This window comes from Sus scrofa, chromosome 9 (genome assembly GCF_054392235.1).
Source record: "Sus scrofa isolate SSC_HxYL_T2T_F1_AM1 chromosome 9, Sscrofa_HxYL_maternal_Yorkshire_Landrace_v2.0, whole genome shotgun sequence".
NCBI lineage: Eukaryota > Metazoa > Chordata > Mammalia > Artiodactyla > Suidae > Sus > Sus scrofa.
In genome coordinates, this window is record NC_139391.1 from 58206757 (window position 1) to 58213084 (window position 6328).

General features: G+C 48.2%; 1 pseudogene; it reads right to left on the bottom strand.

Annotated features, from left to right (window-relative positions):
- Positions 1-1011: 1011 nt before the first annotated feature.
- On the bottom strand, positions 1012-1538 carry LOC100518505 (CKLF-like MARVEL transmembrane domain-containing protein 7 pseudogene; annotated as a pseudogene).
- Between the last annotated feature and the right edge of the window lie 4790 nt (positions 1539-6328).

The window sequence follows — 6328 nt, forward strand, 5'->3', positions numbered from 1 at the left end:
TGGATTCAGAAGATGTGGTATATATACACACAGCCATACTACTCAGCCATACTACTCAATGGAATACTACTCAGCCATAAAAAAGGATGACATCATGCCGTTTGCAGCAACATGGATGGAACTAGAGAATCTCATACTGAGTGAAATGAGCCAGAAAGACAAAGACAAATACCATATGATATCACTTATAACTGGAATCTAATATCCAGCACAAATGAACATCTCCTCAGAAAAGAAAATCATGGACTTGGAGAAGAGACTTGTGGTGGCCTGATGGGAGGGGGAGGGAGTGGGAGGGATCGGGAGCCTGGGCTTATCAGACACAACCTAGAATAGATTTACAAGGAGATCCTGCTGAATAGCATTGAGAACTATGTCTAGATACTCATGTCGCAACAGAAGAAAGGGTAGGGGAAAAAATGTAATTGTAATGTATACATCTAAGGATAACCTGACCCCCTTGCTGTACAGTGGGAAAATTAAAAATAAAATAAAATAAAATAAAATAAAATAAAATAAAATACTTCAGAGCCATGAAAAAAAAATAAAATAAAATAAAAAATAAAAAAGAGGGTACCTTCGAGACCAGATTTCCAAGCTAGATAAATTAGGAGGTGGCTGTGTTTTTATAAGGGAATTAAGGCAGCGTCCCTAGCCCTAAAGGGAGAATTGCAGGTTTCCACAGGAGAATTCAGAAACCCCTCTGTCACCTTAAGTGGGGTCGTCAAGTCCCTGAGGCGTTCTAAAGCAGGAGGGAGAGATCAGATTTCCCTGGAGGCTGCTTTTCTTTTCCAGACAGGGAAGAAGTGAGGAGAGCTGGAGAGAGAGGCTGGACTAGCCTAGGAGCCAGAGGAAGAGCCCCTCCCCTGTCCACGGGCAGGGGATCTGGTGCGGGGACACAGGCCCTGGTCTCTCCTGGGGCCACTGCCCCTGCCCCTCCAGTGGGCTGGGTCACACATCCTGCAGAGCCTCCTGCAGAGCCAGGGGGAGGAGTGTGGTGCTGGAGGGTCATCAGATGGCTGCATCTGTTGACTGGGTCACACATGAGATCTTCTAAGACAGGCACATGCTTGCCAGGCAGAGGAAGGTGGCCAGGAAACTAAAGATCGCTTCAGCCACCAGTCTGCTCTGGCAGTTAACTCTTGGAGGGCGCCACCATGGATGCGATTAGGAGGAGCAGGCACCGGATTAAATAGTGCAGGGGCTCCGATGGGGGCCAGCTGATACAGGTGAGCACGCGGTAGAGGCACAAGAGGTGGACCAGGTAAAAGGCCAGGATCATGATCAAGCTGCAAATGGTGACCACTTCAAACTAGCTGCAGGCACTGTAAGTGATCCTCCGAGATCTCCTCACCCAGATGAAGGCGATCAGCAGTGTGACCATTTGCGCCACTTTCAGCAGCGCCCCGTGGGTGTGGGGTAGATGGGGTCCAGCAGCCCTTCCATGAGCCCGCACCCTGCTGCCCCTTCCCAACACCAGGTCTAGGGGAGCTGCCGCTGCTGCATGTGGTGCGGATGAACCCCGCTCCGTGCAACATCATGCAGCCCCTGCCCGCCCCTCCTCTGGCCGGGGCCAAAGGCCAAGAGAAGTTAGAATCTACTTTTTAAATACAGATATAAAAAGATGGCAGGAGTTCCCATCGTGGCCCAAGGGGAAGCGAATCTGACTAGCATCCATGAGGACGAAGGTTCAATCCCTGGCCTCACTCAGTGGGTTGAGGATCTGGCCTTGCTGTGAGCTGCGGTGTAGGTCGCAGACACCGCTTGGGTGGGGCTTTGCTGTGGCTGCGGCAATAGGCCAGTGACCGCAGTTCATATTCGACCCCTAGCCTGGGAACCTCCATATGCTGCAGGTGCGGCCCTAAAAAAGACAAAATAACTAACTAAATACTAAAAAGAATTTAAAAAGGTAAAAAAGATGGCAGGGTGGGAACATTGGGAAAGGGACCGTATTTCTTGTTTGGTGGGGGGAGGGTTGTAAACTGTTTTCACCCAGGTAGGAGGACAGGAGTGGCCTGAGTCTTGAGACCTCTGCCCAACAGTCTAATCACAGGAGGACTTTTCATCTGCTTGGTGGAAGTTGCCTGACCTGATCCATGATGAGAAGGTAGCACCCAGCATTGCTCACCATTTTTCCAAGCCCTCATCCCCAATGGACCTTGTTCCCATTTCCCACTTTTCCCTGAATTCAAGACCAGTGGGCTCAAGACCCAGCTTCTGTCTCCCTCATACTCAGTGTCTGGAAGCTCAAATCAGATTGTTCACAAACACTAAATCCCTTCTTGGCTACATTTCCATAGAAAACAACGCTCTTTACTGCAAGTCATTAGTCCTGCCAGTTACCAGGTTTGCCTCTGAAAAGCTCCTTGGGCTGCATTCCGCTGGACTCCTCTGGGAGGTCAGGCTTGGATGTGTGACATGGCTGGGCTTGGGGGAGGGGGAGGGAAGCCTACTCTCTCCAGGTGTAAAGCGATGCCCAGAGCAGAGTGTCATTTTCTGGCCTTTGCTGCATGTTATTACCTTGTTCAGTGTACTCAGCACTAATCGCGCAATAAACACAAATGTGCTTGGTGAGCTGAGCAGTACAAGGCAGTAAACCGGATGGGAAGATTAGGTTGCAGCCCTGTGCTGTCGGGGCGAGAGGCATGGGTGGGGACGAGCCAGGGCACCTGGCATGGTGCTGAGTCGGCCTGCAGGGAAGCAAGCAGCTCTTCCAGGCAGGGCCCCAGGAATGGCTCAGCCCCTGCTGCTCCCTCTCTTGATGTCACGGGCCCATGGGAATTTCTAGCTTCTAACTCACTTAGAGTGAGAATGCCTGGCACCTGTAGGTAATCAATAAACACGTGCCAGTTTAAATAGAGAGGATGATTTGATTAAATTATCCAAATATTTAATGACTCTCTTCTGGAGATTGTGCTCGCGCTAAAGATAAGATAATATCCCTGCCATTGTCTGTTCTAATACAGAAGAAAGCATTCACAGTGAATAATGATAAATATGTAATATCCTAAGAGCTGGAAGAGACTTAAGTTAATGTTCTATGAAAATGTAAAGAAAAAAGTGACTCTCTTAGCCTCTAAGATCAAGAGAACCTCTAAAATGTGATAGGCAGTCTGTATTTACTTGAGCCATGACTATTGACGTGCCAGGGGTTGTGTAAAGCACCAAGAATAAAACCATTCAAGATCATTTCAGTCCTAAAGAAGCATACACGTTATGGGGGGAAACAGACAAATGAAAGGGCATTTGTGTGTGCATTTGTGGTTGGTTGCACTACTGTTTATAATGAAGTGTTTGTGGGACCAAACAGTGGGAGTATTGTTATGCCTGCCTGTACCTGCCTTACCTCCCAGATGCTAGGCTAGGCTGTGCGGTATCTCTGGCTGCTTGAGTACAAACATAGGTATTTCATGATGTCCTGTTAGTGATTTGACATTGTATTGGATGCTCCATTCAGTCTCTTGTGTCCCTAGGCCACCTGCCCTGAGAATCGGCACATCTCAAAAGGGGGCTGCCCCATAAGCATGGGGCCTGGAAGGGAGGCTGCCTGAGCAGACCTGACCATGACCCACAGCTTGAGGCAGAGACTCAGAAGCAGGCTCTTATTTGCACGCATGAAATACCTCTGGTTTCACTCTGAGCTAGTGAGAGTTGGGGCTACTTGCTACGCAGTGTAACCTAGTGCAGTCTAACTAACACAATGGTAAAATAGGGATAAGCAGAGGTCACAGTGAGGAAACATTCAGGAAGTTCAAAAGCCAGCCTGGAGAGATGACCCCCAACGACTTCCTGGGAGAAGAGGAGCATCTAAGCTGAGTCCTGCGTAGAGAAATATTGAAAGAAGAAAGATTTATCCAGAAAGTGGAGACTCTCACATAAAGGCTCAAATATAAGAACTAGTGCAGCATATCCAAGGCCATAATTTAGTATGGCAGAAGCTTAGTTATGAGCTTCTGCATGTGAAAAGAGAGAATGGAGGCCAGGGTAAGGAAGAGAGTGGTGAGAGACAAACCGGGAGAGGTAAGAAAAAACATCTCATGATGGACAGTGTGTGCTATGTCAGCCGCTTGGACGTCATCGGTGAAAAGCTTTAGAGGATCAAGGAGGTTGGAAGTAGCTTGGCATTTGAAAGTGGTCATTCTGGCTGCATTTGGAGGGTAGACTGGAGAGAAAGAGAGAGAAAACTTGAAATAACAGAGGCATTTAAGAGGCTTTTCCCATGTAGGTGTGAGAAACAGGGTACGCGGAGAGGAAAGGATGCCATGTGGGGGGACTCCGGGGCTGGCATGGGGAAGGCTTGGCCATGGAGATGGGGAAGCCAAAGGACTGCCAGATTCCTGGAGAAGCAGGGAGTGAATGGCAATGCCCTTCCTCAGGTGGGGAATAGTACAAGGGTTGAGTTTAGAGTTGGGGGATGGGAGGGAGACGGCGATAGGGCAGAGAGAATACAAGGTGCCTCAGAGGCATCTGAATGAAGATTTCCTTTAAGTGCTGGATATATGGGTCTGGAGCTCAGGAGAGAGATCTGGCTAGAGACAGGGCTTTGGAAGTCATCAGGCCAGAGATGGTAATTGAAGCCTTGGGACTAGTTTGGAGTGAAAGTATACAGAATGAGAAAGAAAACAGTGTTTAAATGAAGCAGAAATAGTGCAGGAATTATTCCCTTCAGGAACCATGGCTATAAAGCAGGATGCAAGGTAGAGGTAGTCCTTGGAGGATGTAAGAGTGTTATGGATTGGCTTGTGTCCCCCACCAAATTCATATGTTGAAGTCCTAATCCCAAGAGCACCTCCACGTATAACCTTATTTGGAAATAGGGTTACCATGGATGCAAGGAGTCAAGAAGAGGTTATTCTGGGATGAGTCCTAATCCAGTATGTCTGATGTGCCTATAAAAAAGGCAATTGGGGGGTTAGTGCTATGCTCAGTGGGTTAAGGACTCAATGTGGTCTCTGTGAAGATGTGGGTTTGATCTCTGGCCTTACTCAGTGGGTTAAGGATCTGGCATTGCTGCAAGCTGCATTGTAGATCACAAATGCAGCTGGGATCCGGCGTGGCCATGGCTGTAGCATAGGTTGCACCTGCAGCTCCAATTTGATCCCTAGCCCAGAAACTTCTATATGCCACTGGTGCAGCCTTAAAAAGAAAAAATAAATAAAAGGAAATTTGGACACAGAGAGATGCACACAGAATGCCGTGTGAAGATTGGGTTTTACTACTGTGAGCGGAGGAATTGCCAGAAGCCAGAGGCCTGGAAGGGACTCCTCCCTAGTGCCTTCAGAGGGAGCAGGGCCCTGCCCACACCTTGACTTTGGACTCTGGCCTCCAAAATTTTGTGATGATTATTTCTGTTGTTTAGGCCACATAGCCAGTGGTACTTTGTGACAATTGTCCTAGAAAAACCAATGCAAAGGATGAAGATAGGGCTTTGGTTTGTGATTTCTCTGTTTAACATGACTTTTTGTTTTGTTTTGTTTTGTTTTTTTTGCTTTTTTAGGGCAGCACCCACGGCCTATGGGGTCGAATCCAGGCTCCAGGATCAAATTGAAGCTACAGCTGCCGCCCTACACCACAGCCACAGCAACACGGGATCCAAGCCACATCTGTGACATACACCACAGCTCATAGCAATGCTGATCCCCAACCCACTGAGGAGGCCAGGGATCATACCCGCAACCTCATGAATGCTAGTTGGGTTCACTTCCGCTGTGCCACAACTGGAACTCCTTAATGTGACATATTTAAATGGCATAAGAAAGGCCTAGCAAAGGAAAGGGGGGCTGGAGATAGAGCTGATGGAAGGAAGAGAAGAGATGCAGCTGATGGAAGGAAGCCTCTGAGGAGGAAAGAGGGGGACATGCTTTCCAGAGCTTTGAGGATTAGCAGCAGAGGGAGACCATGCCTTCCACTGTGGCAGCATGGGTGGGTGCGGACACAAGATCTTGTGGGCAAAGGGACAAGAGTTTGAGAAAATTTCAGGTTAAGGATCTGGCATTGTCACTGCTGTTGCTTGGGTCACTGCCATGGTATGGATTCAATCCCTGACCCCAGGAACTTCTGCATGCCATGAGTGTGGCCAAAAAAACAAAAGTAAAGAAAAGAAATTTCAAGTTGACATTCCTTTGGAGTCTGTAGTCACAGGTTACTTTATCAGTGAAGCCCCTCTTTACCTTTTTTTTTTTTTGTCTGTTTTTGTCTTTTTAAGGCCACACCCATGGCAAATGGAGGTTCCCAGCCTAGGGGTCCAATTGGAGCTGTAGCCACCGGCCTACGTCACAGCCACAGCAACACAGGATTGGAGCAGTGTCTTTGACCTACACCACAGCTC